General features: G+C 43.2%; 1 protein-coding gene across 1 annotated transcript in view; it reads right to left on the reverse strand.

The window, feature by feature from the left end:
• The window catches only part of tafa1b (TAFA chemokine like family member 1b), a gene marked incomplete at both ends in the record, with an annotated part of 93,646 nt that overhangs the window by 25,502 nt on the left and 45,384 nt on the right, over nucleotides 1–22,760 (reverse strand). The gene's annotated exons all lie outside the window — the stretch shown is intronic.

Here is a 22,760-nt window from a genome sequence, read left to right on the forward strand (position 1 = left end):
GTTCGGTTCAATCCAAGCCAGATCAGCTTACAATATCTACAATTCTCCAAAGGAGGACAATGTGATTTGGAGGTATGGCTACTGTAAACGAGACTACACAAACAGTTTTACAATATACATAAAAGCTACAGCCTTGGAGATAACCACAGTTTCATTTAGAAAACTGGAAAGCACTTTCCTTGACTGACAAAAACAGAAGAAAAAACATATCTTACTGTATGATATCGATCACAGCCCCAGACTATTGATCTATGTGACGCAAAAGCCTTTCACATGAAAGTCTGATTTGTCTGAGACTGAGGTACAGTAATACATGATTCATGCCAGCTGCAGTAAAGATAGTCTGATTTACTTCACTGTAACTCATGGTACTCTGGTATGAGGCGTAGGGCCTTCAGGAGTGAAGGCCACTATTCCCACCTCACTGTACCATAACTCAGTGGTATGGTGTGGGAAGGCATATGTATGTACTCATTAGGATCACCATATTCCCTGCCATAGGACATCAGCTCCTAGCGACTACATTGGCTAGCTAATGAGCTGCAACGCTGTGGCATTCCTCGCACCGTGCTAAGATGAGGGCTAAGGTTAGGATGCTACAGGAGCCGCGCTCACTCAGAATGTACGACAGCGACCGCAACGCAACATCGCCGCCAGCCCCACAGAAAGCACTGTTCAGTCAGTGTTAATGAATCAATCAATTTCTCCCAGATAAATCACAATGAACGCGTCGCAACGGCCAACTGTCACAATGATGAATTCCTTCATTTCAAGTAATAAGCTCGCTGGGAAGTGATTTATCCCTCATGTGCAAGGAGCTACACCAGTAGACGGGGGTGGGAGATACGACTAGGTGTAATATGTCATTGAAATATTTCCTACACCATGACTGAATAAAGAGAGTGGTGGAAAAGCCTAAACCCTGAAATAAAGTTGATATCAAAGGTTTTCACTCAATCCGAAGTCAAATTGTCTTTAAAAAAAGAAAGAAAAAAAGTTCACTGAATGGCTTGTCTTTTACACTGCTGGGTTTCCTTGGCTGGACTGAGCAGGATAATGTATTCACACACAGTGCCAGATCAGTGGCATTTGGCTGAGTTATGCACTGCACCTTTTCAGGAGTTCTGCCTCTTACTCCTGGTATCAAACAGGCAGGAGATAAGGGAGAGTAAGAGTTACATTCTAATGCTATTGATTGCCTTACTTCACACTGCCCTACTTTGTGTCCAAGATTAGGCTGTTCTGATTCTAATGCAGACCTCTCGCACTAAGCAGGAGACTTTCTGTGGTTCATCGATTCACACCACTGCCTGGCTGGAAGTAGAGTAGGCCTAGAATGCATACGATTTTGTTTCTATTTAGGAGTTGAGGCCAATGTTTCCTTTTTCTCAACTTTTGGTTATCTGTTATTGTTATATAAGATCAAAATCCATAAGTTGAGTTAAAACTCAAGTGCTGTGGTCATAACATTCCCTAAGGCTATTAGCAGGTTCAAGGCCGATCTCCAATTAAAAATGAATCTGCGTTTTGGATGGGAGGAATGCTCGTGTATAACCTGTGGGCATGACTTAAAGGAGCAGGGTGTCTGATGAAAATCTGCCCCCTCTGGCCACTGCTAGCTTCACAGCCTGAGATACAGCAAATTGTCATAGTTGGATGGATGTTGTGATGGCTTTTTTTGTGTATTTTAAGAAGGATTGGTGAAAAAAGTTTTTATTTTTTCTCAAATTATAGTTCTATAAGATTGAATTTAAAAAAATCTTATCTCAATGATTATTTGTTCTTTCTGCTCAAATTTGAGATTATGCCATAATCTTATTGCTATTGAACATGTCAAATGATGTATAGTGAATATGATTGCATATAACACATTTTCTCAACTTTCATAAAAAACACATGAAGCATATATAACTAAATTCCCCTAACTGTCCTGAATAAGAAAATGTATTACACTTGATAGCTCATGTTTATGATATATAAAATATGAATTCATGAAAAATAGAGGCTATTTGTATACATGGCTACTAAATGGATGGGTTGGAAACATTTGTTGTGTAATTGTGTGTCTACATATACCAAGGATGGTCTAATTTAATTGGAAACTCTCTCTCTCTCTGTCTCCCTCTCTCTGTCTTTCTCTCTCTCTCTCTCTTTCTTCCTCCATTAGACACAGAGTAATACCTTGCTTAATTATTTTTAACACATAGCTCAAAGTTCACAAATGAGCATTAAAACGAGCCCAGGATGAGACTGCCCCCCCCACCCACTCTGTATGCCATCTGATAATTAATTACAAACAAATGAGATATTCCCTCCAACTTATGTGCTGTGGAAATCTAACCCTGATATGGGAAGCCGCTCTTTAACAACTTGGACAGGGCGATAATTAAGGAGCTGTCGCTGCGTGTGTGGGTGTGAGCTCCTAGTCCCCTCTCCACCCAGACAGACAGACCCTTCCAGGCCTTAATATGCAGCTTAAGTCTCGGCAGGGTTCAAAGGTAGCCATTTAATTATACCGCTGCAAATTCTTAATTTTCAATTATGATGGCACAAGGGAGCTCACCTTGAGGAAGGACATCAGGAAGACAGGCTTCCCCTAGGAAGAGGGAGGGAGGGAGGGAGGGAGGGAGGGAGGCAGTTGTTTCTAACCTTTATCGAGACAGCTTTTTTCTTACAGCAGTGTTTAGTGTCAGGTTCATTTGCATGGGGCTGTGGCATAATCAGGATCCCATACAGATGACCCTTGTTAGTTATGACCCACGCGGCTGCAGCAGGGAGGGGTCAGGGCTGAGAACCTGTCTGAGGGGCAATTAGTACAGTACACACCCTGGCTGCTTAAATACAAAGGTCTCCACTACACTATCATTATGATTCTATAGATAGAAAATCATACAATATGCTTTATGACGTTCCTTACTTTGTTCCAAACATTGCATATGCAATGCAGTCATGTTCCTTGTCACACTGTTGGTTTATAATTTGTGATAGAATATAATAAGAATATAGGCGTATCATAAATGAAAACAATAACACAAGTCAATGAACATAATGATGGATGCCACTACCTTGGTTTATTTTGGTTTAGGCGTAGTTGTAGTATCACGATACAATTGTACCACAAGCCTATCATGCCTATCATTAGGCTACCTCACCAGTGTAGGCCTAACCTTCGCTTTTCATGACATAAGGAGATGGTTCGCCCTCCTCTGTCCTACCACATTCACATCCTGTTGAAGTGTCATTGTCAAAGAAGAGAGAGGAGGGAAGGGAGATGGGGCTGGGGAAGCTGGGGAAGAGCGATGCTCCTCAGCTCAGAGAGAGAGTCATATCACTCGTGTTTCTCTGTGGGGGAGGAGGAGGGATGGGGGTGGGGGGAAAACAGATCGGGTCCCCTTGTGACACCTTTGGTGAGTCAGCAGACAGAGAGAGGCTGTCATTGTCTGTCCCCTGCTCTCTGTTAAATATCATATCTCTCCATCCCCCTCACCCCCCCCCTCCCCCTCTCTCTCTCTCTCTGTCTCTACCCCGCACTGTATCTCCAGGATGCAGGTGACAGTATCACAGGTATTCACACCTGTGCTAAAAAAACAAACTGCAGAGACACACATGAACCAGACAAACCACACAGGTCTACTGTATACAGCGTAACCTGAGAAAACTTGAATGTGAAGTGTCTTTATCTCTAACTGATGGTCGATCCATGATGAACTGTATCTGAATCTCTAATAATACATCAAGCATCGTGGTGTAAATCAGCCACACTCACAGCCTTGCAACATCATCATCTTTTGGGTGAGCTCCCAATAACTTTACTCCTTGCGATTCTGCATCAGCAGTACCATAAGAAAAAAAGTAGTTCCACCTCACTGCATTCACTTAAGTGGCTTCCCATTTCCAATCATTACTATTGAAACCCCTCTAGCACTCTTTCTAGGTTCTTAGGTTTATCCTCTGACACTGAAGGTTGTGTGAACTGGGACATTTTGTCTTCAGATGTGAGTTGTGGAATGCTAATGATGTGAAGTGTGACTGGGCAGGCTGTTGCTGCTTTTCTGCTTTCCTGTGTTTTTATTTCATCAAGGAGGAGACCTTGAGGACTCTGCCTTCGAGACGACATAGGGGAGCACCAGTCGAGCCAAAACAGCAACTGGGCAGAATGCTAAAACGTCTGGCAGGTGTCTTTAATATTTTACCACCCCTCTGGTGGAGGGAGAGACATTCCGACTAGGAGAGAGCGAGAGAGAGCGCGCGAGAGAGCGAGAGAGAGCGAGAGAGAGCGAGAGAGAGCGAGAGAGAGAGAGAGAGAGAGAGAGAGAGAGAAATGAACGCTGTGTTTTCCAAGGGCTAGCGTTCTCCCTTTATTTATTGATAGCAGCCATACCTAAATGTTTCCATTAATGCGAGAGCCCTCGTTGTCCAAACAGACAGTTAGGCGGCCTCCTGTGTGGGTGGTATCCTCGCACCCACTCCAGGGTTCTGCAGGATTGTGAAACGCTCAGAGACGGGGGGGGGTCTGATGGAGGCAGCATGGGTCCTGGGATATCTTCATATTCCACAAATAGCTTAATTAGAGACTCAGTGACACTCAACATGTGGGACCCGGGGAGATGATTTGTGTGTGGGTGTGATTGTGTCTGTGTGTGTGTGTGTGTGTGTGTGTGTGTGTGTGTGATTGTGTACTGTATGTGTTTGTGTGTGTGTGTGCGTGCGTTTGTGTGTGTGTGTGTGGCGGTGGAGGCACGATGGGGTGTGTAGAGGGTAGAGGAACTCCCACTTACCGAGCTGACTGTAGCAGTGACATGTTTGCACAGTGTTAATCACAAATCATGAATCGCTCACAATGGCACTCAAATCCTATTTACTTTGCCGACCGTCTCTGTGATAACAGTAATGATGATAATAATAACAACAATAACAACAGCCAACCCTCACGGGAGCCTGCTTTCATCGCGGCATTCCTTCAGTAATTACATGAAGCATACCCATAATTCAGTTTTAATGCATTTAGATAAATAGAGCAGGGTACAACTGTGTACACAACAGAGGAGGCTGCAGTCTGAAAATAAACTAGTGCAAGAGGAGGATGGTCTAGCATGTCTTGATGTATTTAAGAGATAAAGCAGAGAAAGAAATAATAATCCCAATGTGACATAGGTGGTCTCTGAAAATGCAAATGGTGTCATTATTTCCTGTGGTAAGCCACACACCCCACTTTCCATGCTGTCTCTGATGTGAGCCCAAATGGCTTCAACAAGGGCATTCTTACGCATGGCTTCTCTTTGATTGATCCTGATTGATGCAGGACACTCAAACCCAAGAACATTCATTGTTTTAGGACCACATACATGTTATGAATCTTTCATTCAGTGGAGTGCATATGAACTGCCAGGGTAAGGCCCTCCTTCAGAGAACAGAGGCTGGACAAGCACATGCTAAATAACTACTGTACCTTACAGAGAGTGAGAGAGACAGTGAGAGAGAGAGAGAGAGAGAGAGAGAGAGAGAGAGAGAGAGAGAGAGAGAGAGAGACAACATCAATAGTCCATTTGTCTATTGCACTGTCTCCTTACATCACTGCTGATGCTCTTGATCTTTCTCTCTCTCTATCTCTCTCTCTTTCTCACTCTCTCTCTCCCTTCTCCCTCCCTCACAGCTTTTCTCACAACCCATCCATGCACTGCATAGCCTACTGCATAGCCTACTGCTCAGGACGAATATTTTTTAACTTAAAACGCAAAACAAAATAGATCCATCTTGTTGACGTAGGAGACATGGGGAATAGCTTTGCTGCAGTGACATGCTGGCCTGTCTTCTCTGACTCCGGGAGAGATTTATCAATATAACATGTGCTGCAGTGTTGGCTGACAAGCCCCCGGAATCCCACAGCGTTACCCACTGTGGGGGTCCTACACGGAACGTACGGCAGTGTCACCAAGATGGACCCCTCAACCCATTGAGGGCCTCTCTGCATTGGCTGGAGGGGGAGGTGAATGCCCTGGGGTGGTGGGTCAGAGGGGGACCTCAAAAACACTGATCACTACTAGACCAGACCAGCAAAATGATGTGGAGAGCTTTTACTGGTAGTGTTCCTTTTTGTCCTACTATGACATTGCACCATCTAGAATCTAGCTTTCTAATTTGGGGGCCTAATAGGCCTACTGTTTAAATAGGAAGAGTTTCCCACTATTCAGTCAATCTTGGCAACCGTTCATTTCAATTCTCCCTGCATCAGAGACACTTTTGGGTTTGGATTGAATGGGTTCAGTTAAACAACTGTAGTAATCTCTGACAAACCAGACACACACAGAGACACAGACACAGACACAGACACAGACACAGACACAGACACAGACACAGACACAGACACAGACACAGACACAGACACACACACACACACACAGCACACAGCACACAGCACACTTCTGTTGGAATCCATTATGGTGAATATGCCTGTGGAATGGCCTCCCTCCACCAGTGTGGGGTGTAACACTGGGAGGATTATGATTTGTGGGGAATTGAAGTACACTAGCTGCTTAATGGAGTTGAACAGGAGCCATGAGGGACGAATAGAGGAGTCCCATTCTCTTCTGCCAGTACAGAAACCCACTGTGATGTGTCAAACATTGCATGAATCACTCAAGTCTTCCTTGTGTAATTAGCCCTTCTGATGGCAGAGAGGATCCCTACGGTGGTACCCACATGCTTCTCAACTGCTGTATGTGTGTGTGTGTGTGTGTGTGTGTGGCTCATATCCAATACCCAATGTGATGGGGATCAAGGGATTGTCACTCTGTATACAAGCAAGAGTGAAGCTATTGTCTGCCTCACTAAGACTCATGCGTTTTCACTGTATGCAAACATATGCCTGAGCTTAAGGCTGCTGTTCTATGAGACCTAAGTTATGTTTTTGTTATGGCAGACTGAAGGCAACACACACAGAATATTATTGTATACAGTGAATACATGGATCCACCATGGCCACAGAGTATATGTCTTGCAGTCGGATCAACACCAAAAGCTTGCTCTCATAAAGTGAGAAATATAGAAAGCCTTTTACAAGGGGTGCAGGGTATATTTGGGTTACTCATATTGATGCAAAAGGGAGGCAAATTGGAGCAGAACAAATGTGTCAAGTTTAACTATGCAACTAATGGCCTTCAAGCATTACATCATTATTACATCACGTTAAGACATATTCATTTAAAATTCAATCTATTGTTAAAGTGACCATGATGGTACTGTGGGTGACTATGGCACACATACGGTAGGAACATGATGCTATGAAATCTACCCTTTGATTCTAACATTAACAAACAGGTTCATCCATACTTTATAAAACACGTTTTCATGCACTCAATGGCAATATCCATTATGCAAAATGTAATTTAATAACATCATCAAAGATACATGTTAGGAGTATACATTAGACTACAATTAGCGAGATCACATACTGTATTCTCTTGTAGCGAGTCATTTGACACAAATTTTGCAGGAATTGTCATTGATCTTAAAATTGACAGTGGTTTCAGTTTTGATTAATCCATTGATTTATTCAAGAAGTTGAGGTAAATCACATTGGTTGACTACTCATAAAAGCAATCTTTCAAATGTTGCCAGTTGTCACAGCCCAATTCTATGCATAGTTCAACATCAAACATTTCCAAATATTTGCCACAAATATTTCTGATAAAAAATGAAAGGAAAATTGTTTTCCTGCTGGTTTCCAACGAGGAAAGAAAACACACATTTCATTAATCTGGAGTAGGGCTTTTAATGTGTGTGTGTATGCCTGTATGCATGTGTGTGTGTGTGTGAGTACAGTACAGTAAGTGTGTGTACCTGTGGGCATGGTGTCAGTGTACTCTGCCATACTGTGTGAGTGCTCACCAGAGGGTAAAAGGCGATTTTCAGCAATGTTGCACACACTGCTGCATTCACTCCTTGTTGCGGAGCGCACACACGTCTTGGGGGCTCTACAGGTCGCCATGGATACATGGGCACAGTGGGTGAGGAGACACGCTACAAATGGGCTTGGATGCGCTCCGACGGGCACATGTGCTCTTACGCCCTTGCCTTCTCAGAAACACAGTGTATGAGGGGGAACTCACTCTGAGCGTATGGAACGTAATACAATATGACAAGTATACACACACATTTATTCCCCCATACAGAAAGAATGCTATAACACACTCTGAAGAACATATGGTATACTGTACTATAAGTAGAACGTGTACTACTATATATAACCCAGACTGAAGAACGTAATGCTGTGATCCAAACTAAAGGGAAATGACTTGTCTGTGTGACGCAAGTGTATCATAACAATCCAAGTATGTGTTCTGTAACCCATTATGATTAGCATACTGTATGTGCTAAAAGGCATACACCAGAGATGGTATCAGTGCTTCCATCTGCTGTGGTCTGCCTGGGTCTCTAACAATAGACCTGCGTTCATTAGGGTTGAAGAGGAGCATACATCTGTTCATAGAAACGAGAAGGATGTGAATGCTTACCGTGTGTGTTCTACCTCTGTCATATCAATGGGGAAGTAATGGGGAATTCACAGTAGTCCCCTGTATAACTGGATAAAGTCATTAGGATCCTGACATTCTACGGATCATAGTACTAATGTATCCTTTGTGCTTCAAGCTATGTTGAAGGAGAGTTTTGTTGTTCATCATGAGGTTGTCTTTGTCTGCTTGCTCATAACAGAAGGATCAGGAAGCATGTGTTGCACTCTCTGCCTTCTGGCCATGTGAAATATAATGGTCATAATAGTATGCCATTGCAAATGGAGAATGAATCAACCAGTAATTTCAGCCTTCATTAAAGCAATTTATCCCCCACCCTCCCCTTGTTTCTACCTGCATCCCTGTAACAAAGGGAGGCTTTCAGGCACAAAGAAAAGGAGAGCAGGAGGTACAGCCTATGCACCCACTATCACACCGTATGCAACCCTACAGTATGTTGCTGGAAAAGTCAAAATGGCGTCATGTCCATTTTATGAGGAGAGAAAGGAGGGGGCAGACACATGTAACTCTGAATAACTCAAGGCAGTGGGTTATGGAGTGCCGTGTTACTTTGGTACTTTAACCTCACTGGATCAGCTGGACTCAAACGGACAGAGTAGCTGCTACAATGATTCACTGTTGTCTGAAATAGAAATGCATGCAGTAATGATTGTTTAAAGGATTAACTAGCTACTGTTATTGTTTTTATTCCCAGTCCACACTATACAGATATCTACGTATGGTGATATCATGGTTTCTGCATTGGCAATGAAACCATGTTGTGGTAAACTATAGGTTGACCGGGTTGAAAGCTAAAAGGCGGTATCACCATCTTTATAAGGTGTGTAATGTGAATTGGAGTGAAATCCTGTGTACAGTATTGTGGGCTGAAGCCAGTGTCACAGTGCTGTGGCTTAGCTGTGCATTTTTTGCCTGTTCAAGCCCCCGGCCAAAGCAGCCCTGGGGAATTAATTTACGAGGTAAGGGCCCATCTCCTGGGACTGCTTGAGTGCACAGATAAGCCACTGATTGACAGGCTGCACTTCTGCCTAGAGTACATAAAGCATACTATGGGGGAAGATTACTGTCAATATTATTATTGTAAAAAATGATATTACTTTCTATCTACAAACAGACACCTCTTGATTTGTATTTGTACATTATTAAAGCATACCCTACATCCCCACGAACATCCAGTAAAAACATAGCAGAGGAAACTAACATGAACCACAGTAGAAACACAAAACACGAATGTGTATTTTGTCCTCCTCCAAACTATTTACTTACTTTCACAAACTCCCTAAAGCCCTAAAGCCATAAAGCTCATGATTATGAGAATGGGGGTCATTAAAAAATAGCATGCGGCCAACACCAATACCTGCCCAGAAGCTTTTTTAGCTTAACGGTCTCTAAACAACAGGGCAAATTCATCACAGAGCTTAATCACATTGTCCATGAGTCCACATTGCGCTCAGAACAATAACAGATAACGACATTAGCAAGAGGCTCGTAATGTGATGTGTTTTCCTACAGTCAGACACTATTGATCGATGGCAAGGATGAAAGCAGCACAATTCAAGGCAACCCAATGCTGTCATATTGCTGTGTGTATTCCACCTCCTCACTGTGAGTGCATCACTGGATGCTGAAAAGATTGGTGGCACTTGATGCTACTTCATCGCAACCAAGGAAGATTAGTATTTTTTCTCTTTCTTTGTCTATTTGTTTTGCTGGAAGTGAGACCAACATGTATTTCCCAAACTGAGAAATGCTTCAATTCTGGGGTCAAGAGACTCAATTAACCTTAGTGGAGAAATAAGTAATACAGAGACATTTTGTCAAAAGAAAATCAACACACACACACACACACACACACGCACACACACACACACAGCAGATAATTTGAGCCCTGTTGATATTTCCCCTCTGAGAAGGTTCCCACTCTCCTCCCAAGATGGAGGTGTGTGTCTCCTTGGCAATAATTGCCAGGTTTGCCATGGGATTTGGAGGGGCTCAGATTAGCTTTACAAACACAAACCCTCAATTTGCTCAACATGGAATAAAGCTGTAATAAAGGAGTCGAAGGTTTCCAACCGAGTCTGTAAATGCTCTCTGCCTAAAGCCATGGTGGCCTGGCAAGAATCTTAATCAAGCTGTCAATATTAATACAATATTATCAGCCAGGGCTTGTTTCATTGGAAATTGAATACAAGGTTGTTCGAATTAGATGAGATTCAACTTTATTGTCATTGTGCAGAGTACAAGTACAGAGACAACGAAATGCAGTTAGCGTCTAATCAGAAGTGCAAAAAAGTGCAGTGTGAACAGTATATACAAGTAGTGCAGTATATGCGCAGTATAGTAGTGCAGTATAGTATAAGTAGTGCAGTGTAAGCAGTATATGAATTAGCAGCAGCATTATAAGCAGAATAAATAGAATGCAGTATGAACAGTGTAAGCAGCATATGAGCTGTATGGGCAATACAGTATAAGCAGTATATATGTATTAACAGTAACATTAGAGTAAATAGCAGAATAAATATGGAATGCCGTATGAACAGTATAAACAGGTATGTACAGTATGTACAGATATGTGCATACTGTATCAGTATGTACAGATATGTGCATACTGAATCAGTGTGTCTTTGCAGATGGGTTTGAATTATTAGTGTGGAGCAGTTCTTTCCTGGTTATACAGTGCTGCTTGAAAGTTTGTGAACCCTACAGGGATGGTCACTATTTTTGTATAAAATGTTAAAATTAACATATAAATCTAAACCCCAATTCGTAATAAAGACATTCCAAATAAAGGACACAAACAAAAAAATATGATATATTTTCATTGTTTATTTAACAAAAGTGGTTTATTTAACAAAAACTCAGATTGTGAACCTCTTCAGTCAATAGCTTGTAGCACCTGCATTAGCAGCGATAACTTGGAGTAAACGTCTTGTATAGCCACTAATTCGTCTCTGACATCTGTTTTTAGGGATTTTTGCCTACTCCTCCTTACAGAATTCAGCCAATTGAGTGAGATTTGAGGGGTGTCTGGCATGAACTGCCCTCTTCAGGTCCTGCCACAGCATCTCGATTGGATTTAGGTCACTTTCACTTGGCCAATCCAAAATACAATCTTCTTTCTCCTGAGCCATTCTTTGGTAGATTTGCTTGAATGCTTTGGGTCATTGTCTTGTTGGAAGACCCATTTTCAGCCCAGCTTTAGCTCATTGACTGATGGCTTGACGTTCTGATCAAGGTATACTTTAGAATTCATGGTTCCCTTAATGATGTGGAGTCATCCAGGTCCAGAGGAGGAAAAGCAGCCCCAGATCTTGACATTCCTACCACCATACTTGACTACAGGATACGATTCTTTTGGTGGTAGGTGGTGTTGGGTTTTCGCCAAACATAGTGATTTTGATTGTGACCGAAAAGGTCAATTTTGGACTTCCAGAAACCTTCAGGCTTCTCCAGGTGGCCATTTCAGTGTTCAGTGTTCTTATTGTTGAAGCAGTTACCTGAGATGCAGCAAATCTCTAGATGTTATGTTTGGGTTGGCTTTTACCTGATTGATAATTTTTCTTGTGGTTCTTGAGGATATATGGAAGGGCGTCCACTTCTAGGCCAAGTTGCTGTCATGTTAAATGCTCTCCATTTGTAAATGATTTGCCTCACAGTGGACTGATGGAGCTCAAATCTTGTTGAGATGATTGTATAGCCTTCCCCAGACTGAAGTGCTCTCACTACCCTCTTCCTGATGTCCTCTGAGATCTCCTTTCCTCTCGGCATGGTGTGTTTTGTATTCACCTGTATGGGTAACACAAACTGACCAGGTTTCTTATCTCTATTTATCAGAGTCCCACCCAAACTCTTTCCTAAAGATCTCTCCTTTTATTGGTTCATTTGGTACCCAATTATTTATCCACCTCATTCTACTTACCTACTTGATTTAACCAATGCAACTTGGGGTTCACTTATTTTTGCACCTACACTAATTGTTTTATAATTTAGTTTTTCTACTACACGCATTATTTCCTCTAATCCAACATATGGAATTGGTAAATATAAACCTGTTATGTCAGATAAAAAAGACTGGTTCTGATTAAATAAAGATTTCATGGTAAAAACTAAAAAAATCAATTGGCTTGAGTACAACAAAGCCCAGAGCTGGTCTGAGAGGGGTAAGAAATGGGGCCACAATACATACACATATCTATTCATTCATTCATTCATTCATTCTGACCAACTCATCCATCCATCCATCCACTGGGCCAACTTTACACCTTTTGTTTCACATGAGTACCCCAGCATGGTGGTGTCATTCAGCTGTAAAGCTTTTTAAATGTTCCTCTCTGCTCCATTGTGTTTGAGCTCCACTGGGCATGCCACTGCTTTTGAATGGGGAGAGCACATGCAGTGTAGCACCAGGCTTTCTGCAACACCTTCTCCCTGACAGGCAAGCACCCCTCACTGGATCCAGCCCTCCCCATCTCCCCCTCCACCCTCCACTACCTCCTCCATAGCAGAACCTCCATCCATATTCACAGCCTTCCTGGTCCCTGTCATTCCCGCCCTACTGAGCCGAGTCCAGAACCCAGCCACAGTGGCACTCGGCTGGGCCAGGCGATCAAGAAAGCTAGGGGGAGGCCAGGGCCTGAAAAAGGGTCTATTTTATCCCCCACCTAGACAGACTGACAGGGGATTTAGAGACACTCTCTCAGAGAGAGAGAGAGAGAGAGAGAGAGAGAGAGAGAGAGAGAGAGAGAGAGAAATAGAGAGAAATAGAGAGACACAAATCCTGGAGGCACAAATACAGTACAACATGTATGTGAATGAGATGAGGGAAGATTGAAAATGAAAAGAACAAAAATATAGCGGGGAAAAAACAGAGTAAGAGCTGACAATGAAAACAAAAGAAAAGCTGTTTCCTGCCTTTTCTCAGTCAATATCCACCATGGTTACTATTCACAGTCCAACACAATTACCACCTCATATGATTATACTCTATGCTAAACAGGGAAAAACAACAGCTGTACCCTTGAATTTACAGAAATGACAGAAAAATGTGTGAAAAGCACTCTAAAAAGACCCCCCAAAAAAACAGCATGTGTGTTTTTCAATCACTGGAATCTTGGAGGTCTGATGAGCCTCCCTGCGTCCCGTGCCTGGAATGGCCGACATCATGCAGCTCTGAGAGCGTCAGTGGCTTGCCTCCAGCTGAAGCTATTTGACAGCGTCTGATCAATCATGCCATCTCATTACCCAGCATCCCCTGCTCTGTCCTAGCAGGGCTGGCACCGCGGACAGTCCGCGGGGAACAGGTAACCGCCTCTGGGTCACCTTGAGCAGAAAATATGACTAAAAAACAACCTTTACACAACGTCATTGTGGCAGAGCCTGCTGATAAGGACACTGATTGTGTCCAGGCTGCTCCTGGACTTACTCAGTGCTGACCTGAGGAGTAATTGTCCTGACTGGACTAGAGAGTTAGTGTAGAGAAGAGAAGGGATGGTAGGGTCTCTCAGTCCTAATCCAGACCTGTCTCTGGGCCAGGGAGCTGTCAGACCTGCCCTGGCTAGCACCTACCCTGGCACCTACCCTAGTTCGAGAGCCAGACTGTCTCACCTAGGGCCCTATGGCCCAAAGTAATCTATCTTAGCCACTGAGCTGTGAGCTCACTGTTGACCGAGCGCCTGTCACCGCTCTGGGGGAGGGAGTGTTGATGGAGGATGCCCTGAAGCAGATATAACAGGTAGATAAGCCAGGTTCATGTGAGTAGATGAAAAAGATGCAGGTGTTTCTCTCTTCGTTTTTAGATATGGGGTATCTACAAGGGGAACTATTTGACATTTTAATCTTCTCCTACTGTAGCAACCGCACAAAGAGAGCCCAAACTCAAATATGCTGGTCAGACTTACAGACACACACACGCACACACACGCACGCACGCACGCACGCACGCACGCACGCACGCACGCACGCACACACGCACGCACGCACGCACGCACGCACGCACACACGCACACACGCACACACGCACGCACACACACACACACACACACACACACACACACACACACACACACACACACACACACACACACACACACACACAAACAGAAAAACTCATGCTGCATTGGGCCTTCAGATTATTAGGACACATAATTTTGTAGGCTTCTATTTCTGTTCTGTTTATTTCCTAATTTGTGTTCTGTGTTTGTTTATTAATCTATCTGCCAAGGCTACATCGATGATTCTGCTGTTTTAGTGTGTATGTGCCAGTGTATGTCACTTCCCCATACATCCTCAGGCTCCATTGGATCTTTGCCATAGCCTCACAGTGAGGAAATGAGCTTGAAGCAAATAAAACATGCAGCAATAATGTTACACACTCAGACTTTTCCTCCTGAGATGCCTCTGGGCCTAGTGTTACTATTATCACCTGTGTACATTATGCTCATACTGTACATACCTCAGCAAATGAACAAAGGGAATAGAATAAAAGATATCTGGAAATATGGCGAAATGGATAGTTAAATGGATAGTTAAATGGATAGTTCACCCAAATTACAAAACCACATACTATATTTGGTTCCTTAGGCTGAACAGAGTTTATGGATAAGGGCAGACTTCCCTTCCTTTATCTGGGCACTGTCACAAACTGCTAACTGTTAGCATTTTTAACCAAAAAACAATGGAGTCTGTTCAGTGAATTTGAGATGATTTGGGCATGACATTTCAAACATGCTAATTTAGGGTCCATAGACTTGACCACTGGTTTTACGTAAAAAAAATAGCGGTTAGCGGTTAATGACAGTACCCAGATAAACAGAATCAAAGTGTGGATCGAAGTCTGTCCTATAATTGGCTCAATACGTCATTCTCAAGATAATGTTTCCTGCATGAGAAAGGACACATATAGAGACCTTGATTGCAGCATGTACCATTGAGATACGCAGACATAACTGTAAGTATTGTAGCCACAATCTTGTCACTGCAGGAGTCATTTCCATGGTGGTAGCCCAGGGCTTCTACAGTACAGTACAGTACAGTCCCACACAGATTAGATTACTTTCTGCTCTGAAGTCCAGTCACCCTATGTAACATACCACGTCTGTGAAATCCGCTTGGACAGCTACGCAATTTTTTTATATGGCTGGATCAAACCTTCAGATCATTAATAAATGAGCTGGCTGGATGTCTGAATCTTGAGACGTGCTTGAGCTGAGCTGAGCAGAGCAGAGTAGAGCACTATAAGACTCTCTGGATGAGCTGGGCTTCTCTGCCAGAGCTAGGATGTTATTCCGCAACAAGAACGAGAAATCATGATTATGTCAAATTTCACAACCAGCAATGTCCATTTCCACCCCAAGTAGCCCCGTCCCAATCCTCTACGTGAGATAAAATGACAGCAACATTAAAGCAGGCTAATATACACACTCCTGACATACACTCTGCTCATTCGGCTGAGAAGTGAAACACACCGGAGTAATCCTGACAGCAGTAGGGGAACAAAGAGGGGGGGGGGAAAGAACATGGGGCTGCCAGAGATGGTCAATACAACGACTGTGTGGCTTCGTGGAGTCTCAGATTAGGAGAGTGTCTGATCAGACCGACTGGACAGTATGGTGTGTGTGTGTGTGTGTGTGTGTGTGTGTGTGTGTGTGTGTGTGTGTGTGTGTGTGTGTGTGTGTGTGTGTGTAAGAGAGAGAGGAGCGGAGATGAACAGATGATGATGTGTGTGTAAGTGGTAAGACATCAAGACACACCTACAGTAGAGAGTGTGTGGGGGGGGATTAAAGTAGGTGTGTGGGGGATGTTAGATAATGACAAGTGAGTGTGTAAGTGGTAAGAGGTCAGACACACCGGGCTGAAGGTCTTGTGCGGATGTACCATAGGGAGGGCTGAGGTATGCTGTTTCCCCTGTGGTGTCCTCCAGGGCTCCGTCGTGACATCTGCCCGTACCCACACAAGGTTAACCACAATGCTGGAGGAGAGGCTCAGAAGATTCCCCACTAGGAAATAAGGTTGTCTGAAAAGTTGCTCATCAGCGATTTGCCAGCCAGAAGAGAGGAGGGGTCAGTGTGTCAGTGCATCTGGACGTGCTGCTCGCAGGAGCAGGGGGAGAGGCCAAGAGAAAGCAGAGGGTGTCAGTGTGAAGGGAATCAAGAACCTGTCCATGCACATACAGGTCATAGAATTGAGTTGGAGAGCAAACACTCAAAGACCTTCCAAAGCATCAGTCCAGGGTCACATAGAGAAGTCTTCTACATCCAGGTAGTCGTATTCAAGATTTAAAAGACTTATTTTGACCCATTTGAGAAGACTGCAGAGAGTAAATCACATTTTCAACTGATACTAAGAGAGAAAGAAGCCTCACTACCATAGCTACACCTACTGTACTGTATGTTTGGACTTTTGAGAGAGTTTTCATAACATACCAAACACATACAGCATGTGAGGAGGAGTTGTACTTGATGTCCCACTCATTATGTATAAGCAAGACACCCCCGTCCATCCTTCATGAGCTACCTACAAGCCTGTCCACCACAACTGATTCTCCCTGGGCCTTGGGCTAGTGCCTCCGTCTGACATGGGCCTGTAAGCTACCTGGGGACACAGTACAGAACATCATCTTTGGCTACCCCTCCCCCTCATCTCCATTATGTCTGTACTTAGGTTGAGGAACCCCTCTCTCTCTGGGGTGGCTCACATGGGCTTACCTCTCATCCAGAGGCTTTTATTTACCCAGCTACTGCGGGTTAAGCACTGCCCTCACAGGGAAAATACTGTAAAGCCATGGCCCTAAATCGTTGCAAGTATTTACAGTAAATACTGTGTGTGTGTGTGTGTGTGTGTGTGTGTGTGTGTGTGTGTGTGTGTGTGTGTGTGTGCTTGTGTGTGTGTGTGTGTGTGTGTGTGTGTGCGTGACATAAGAGAGAGAGAGATGAGAGAAAGTATCTTGTTTTACTGCATGGGCTGTTTATTTGCAAACCTGCTGGTTTATGAGGTTCTCTTCAATGCAAAAAAGGTCACTACAGCTACTGTTGACTTTTTATGTAAATTAACAATTCTGTGAGCTAAAGTCACTTCAGTCCATCTGTCATGTGCTATTTGTATTCTTGCCGTGGTTCTCTTCCACATGTCTTCACCTTGCTGGTTCCCTTCACCCTTCAACACCACTCTGTAGCCTAGTACTATATAAGCTATACACAAAATCTTGGTCCCGTCCATCAATCTGTCTGGACTTGTATGACTCTTCCTTTAAACTTTTCATATATCTATCATCTATTTGTATATGTACAATAAAAACTAAACAACAGATGATCTGACAGCAGACGGCATTCATGGACACCTCTACCGGTAGCTTTCATACTGTACTGCAGCCTGTGACCTCATTCTATTGTATTTCAGACCTTCAGTCTTAGCTCATATAAATGCATTGCGGTGTTTGTCAGATACATAAGCATGTCAGGGGGGGTATCAGATGAGGTTATCAGCCCTGCTTGCCAAAAGGTGGGCGAGAAGAACTGCACACAGCTGTAATAAAGGCTGAGTCATGCCGGAAAATGATGTTTCCACTCCTGAGACGAGGTCAGGGACTTCCTATGTCTCACTGAGGTTTTTATTGTACAGAAACCCATTTCGAACCATCGACTTCTGAACTGAATAGAATCGTCTGAACTGAGCTGTCCATGTCTTCAGTTTGGATGTCATGAAAGGACTGTCTGTCTAGGCTCCATACAGTGTTAGTGTGATGTAAAGGCCCCACTGTAGCCCTCTGTGCTGTGGTGCATGTGATTTCAATTCATCCCCTCCCACTCGTCTCCAGCGAGATGGCGGATGAAAAGCCTTGCGGTGATGGAGCGTCGAGAGCAAAGCAATCAAACTAACTTATTAAGGCCACAACTTAAACAGCTTAGTGATAATTGCTATCATGGCGGTGCATGCTGTTCTCTCCACTTGCATCCCTACAAAGCTGCTCTTCCTGTATTCCGGTCACCACTACATACTTTCTATTGAGATACGGAAGCCTAAATTCTTCACAAACGGAGGAGTGGGGAGGGATCGAGAGAGACAGAGAGACACAGAGAGACAGACAGATACAGACAGAGAGACAGAGATAGAGAGACAGGCAAGCAGAGATAGACAGAGAATGATTAGATATAGCCAGGGTGGATGAGGCACCTGTTACAGAGAAAACGCTGCATTTGTTTGTGGATTGTGGGTGTAGGAGCAGGAGGGGGGTGAAAGGGGCGATGGGGCTATGGGGCTATGAACATTGATGGGAAAAGGCCAATGTAGAAATAGATGATGACCAGACCATTGTTAGGAGGAGGGGAAAGAGAGAGAAACATGTGATACCATTTGAATGTGTGTTATGCCTCCTCCACAGTGTCATCCCCATCAGACTGAGAATAGGACCACAAACTCAGACGAGATAACAGGATATCAGAAGACTGGGTTGGGATCCTGACCCTTCTGTTTTAATACGATGTGGGTAGATAGATTTGTAGGACAGTGGGGAGACACGGTGGCCCCCTCAGGGTAATACATCTGACGCCAGCCCATCAATCACTGGGCCTGGACCAGAATCTAAATTCTACGAGGGTCACCACTTCTTGGAATAACACCAAGGCATTCCCCAGAGCACAACCCAGGCCTCTGGAATTGTAATTTTCATCATCAGATAAAAAAGTGTGTGTTTGTCTGCCTCTGTCTGCATGAGTGTATGCATACATAAGCTCAGTGGGTACGCGTGTATGTGTGTGTGTATATGTGTGTGTGTGTGTGTGTGTGTGTGTGTGTGTGTGTGTGTGTGTGTGTGTGTGTGTGTGTGTGTGTGTGTGTGTGTGTGTGTGTGCGCGCGTTTGTGAGCGGGTGTGTCCCCCAATGCCCGAGTATATATGTCAGCCCAGGCATGTGTTAAACCACGTATAAATGTAATTACATCCCCGGAATGGAACACTGTAAAAACTCGAGGATGCAATTATGCCCCCATTGAATAACTCATCCTCTCTGGCAACAGCTAATTGCATTAAAAAGGACTGTGTGTAGTCCTCCACCATGCGGCATTAAGATTAACGCTAGGGAAGTTAATAGTGTGTCATCTCCTGAGCTGAGTCTCCCCCCATCTCTAATATAAGATTAGAAAAAGAGAGAGAGGGGAGGGGAGGGGGAGCGAGGGGGAGCGAGGGCGGAAAAAAAACATGTTCGTTTCTCCTCTCAGCATCTGCTCTTCCAGCTGGGAGAAGACCTCAGCTATTCGTCAGGTTCCAAAGTGCTGCCTGCACATATTCATCTCACTCAAAGGTCACACCACTAAAACACCAATCTGCAATCCGCTCGCTGTTTTTAAAACCTCTCCTTGTTTCCAAATATGTGCAACCTTTAAGCCGACCTCATTTACATAGGCTGCAGGCAGGTCCAGGAGGAGGGACGCATACTGTATAGTTGATGTTTTTTTTTTGTCATCATTTATCCAGCTTTGTTTTTCTTTAATCATTTTACCAAGTCTCTTGGTGATATCATTTCTCCATTAATTAAACTACTTCACTCTGTCCCTTGATGATAGTCAATTCACGGAACTTATTTCACAAGCCACCTCTCATGGCTTACATTCAGACAGCTCACCTTGCTAGCAGGCTAACGCATACTGTAGCAAAGTAACGTCTCATCTCCTCATCCAGGTAAACTACAGTAGCCTGTATAGTAGCCTAGCCTAAGACACTTCCTCATGCCGTATTCTTCCACTGACCTTTTCACTGCTCTACTCAGTAGTGCATGAGTCTGTGTATGAGCAGGGTGTAGTTCACATGGTCTGGGCCCGAGAAAGTGCAAGCTGCTTGTTCTACTGTACTACTCAAGGCCGGTTTCAAAGTGAGCAGCGCTGCTGTGTGTCATAGGGCCCTGTCGGGTCCTTCCTGCCTCACCAGGCAGCTAATGTGTCGGAGAAATGGACTCCAGAGCTCTGCATTAATCCCTACAACTTCCCTTCTTCCCTCCTTCCTTCCTGTATGGAATTTAATGTGACATATATTCACCCGGGTGGGCCGGGAAAATTATTAAGGCTTCAGCGGATCCGGAGTCACAATAATGGAGGACAAAGTGGTGGTGCCGGCGTCATATGAAACCCTCTTGGATGTGTGTTTGTGTGTGTGTGTGGCTGGGATGAGAGAGACGGAGTGTATTTCTACTGTTAACATCAACCAATGGGAAACACTTTACATTAATTTACCCTTTGTAAAGGGTTTATACATGGTTTATAATTAGTTAATAATAATTAATAATCAGTTTATTATTCAATTATAAACCATTTATAAACAGTTAGAACTTGTTTGATATTCACTGGGTGCTTGCCAAACAGGAAGCTTGCAATGAGGAGCTAGTTATTATAACGTTATAAATGCACTTCTAAAGGCTTTCGAAAACTAACCCTGAGTTGAAATCATGCAACATTATTTGCAATGGTTGCACAGTTGGGAAATTGTATTTACACATTTGTGTAATTATGGATGCAATTACTCTTAATTAATGTACTCTATCTATCTATGCCTCTATCCTACATTTACCATCATGACTATCCTCATCAGATATGGCAGAAATTGAGACCCTCCACTTGGTTAATTCCTGGTACAGTATGTACAGTATGGCAAGACTGGGTACACTTTTATAATAATTGCAAACATTTTTGAAAATGTATTAATTAACAGCAATAAAATTGATTAATTAACAACACTAATACTATATACTATAACAATAATACTAATACTGTTGACATTATATATATATATATATAGTCATACGTATAGTCACTAATGAGTGCCCTATGTTGTCCAAATGGTACAATGGAACCATGAAAGAGACATATTGTAATGCACAAGCAACGCTGTGCTAAAATCATAGTCTGAAGCAATGATGGTCAAGGTGAGTAGGTTTGGATTTAATGGCTGCTACTTGGACACAATGTACAGGCCACTCTCTATGTTACAGCATATAGATTATCTGGTTGCAGTTCAGCATGACTAGCATTTCAATCATTTGCAGAGTAGTTCTCTTCTTCTCTTATTTTGAAAAGAAAAATAACTCCTACAGTATTTTGAAGGACTTTCAAAAAAACTTCACAAATACAGAAGTGGGTTTGACAATAGAACTTCCTGTCATGTTGCTATCTTTACTCAGTATTTGGTCAAAACTATGAAATGATATATATCATTTACAAATGGCAAGTAGGCTCTGGCCAGCTGCTAAATCACATAGCGCTAGCAACTTACTTTACTAACTGCACAAACTAGATAGTTATATGCTCGTTCTGATGCTGTCTTGAATGGCTAACATAGAGCTGCATGCTTCGTCATAACCTTTAAACAGCTTGCCATTTAAAGAACAATAGTCAGAGGAGAAACATAAACAAGGAGGAGAGGAGAAAGATAAACAAAACATGGTTGATTACTTGTTAACATATTTTCAAGGACTTGTACATTACATCCTTATTACTGATACAGGTTTCATAATTATAATGTCCGAATCAGGCCACAAAGATGTTGACTAAGGGTGTCAATAACAATTTTCTACATTACAAGAATCAAGAGTCAAGAATCTGGACATGAGAGTACTTGACTTGTGCAGTCCCATCATTCCCCTGTCAAGATGTCAGTGAAATAACATCTATTCAAAGCTTGGCATATCTGCACTAAATAGCCTAGCAAAGACATGACAAATATATCACCGTAAGTCACATTCAACCCCCAAAAAAGATTAATTAAAAATAATTTGACATTAGCCTTCAATAGGAGATTTCTATGACAACATCGAAAGCTACTGTACCAGATAAAATACCACTGGGTCAAAGTATTAAATCAACAGCCATGGTCATTTTTTTCTTGTTTTGATTTGAGTGACCTGACAGCCATCATGCCTACATGCAGACAGGCAGGGACAACAGCTGTAGTTTTGGGCAACCTTCCCGAGTGATGCCAGAATTTTCAAGAAGACATCCACAGCCCACGGCATGTCACTTTAAATGTTACTAGGGTGGACGCTTACATGAATGAGGCGCCTTGAGGGGGTTATGATTGTGTCCATGATTAAAAACGTTGTGGAGCCTTACAGTGCTGTGTGTGTGTGTGTGTGTGTGTGTGTGTGTGTGTGTGTGTATTTGTGTGGTCCTTATCACTGCAGAGGTGAATATGCCTGGAGAATGACACCATGGTGTGTGTGTGTGTGTGTGTGTGTGTGTGTGTGTGTGTG

This window comes from Argentina silus (assembly GCF_951799395.1).
Source record: "Argentina silus genome assembly, chromosome: 4".
Classification (NCBI taxonomy): domain Eukaryota; kingdom Metazoa; phylum Chordata; class Actinopteri; order Argentiniformes; family Argentinidae; genus Argentina; species Argentina silus.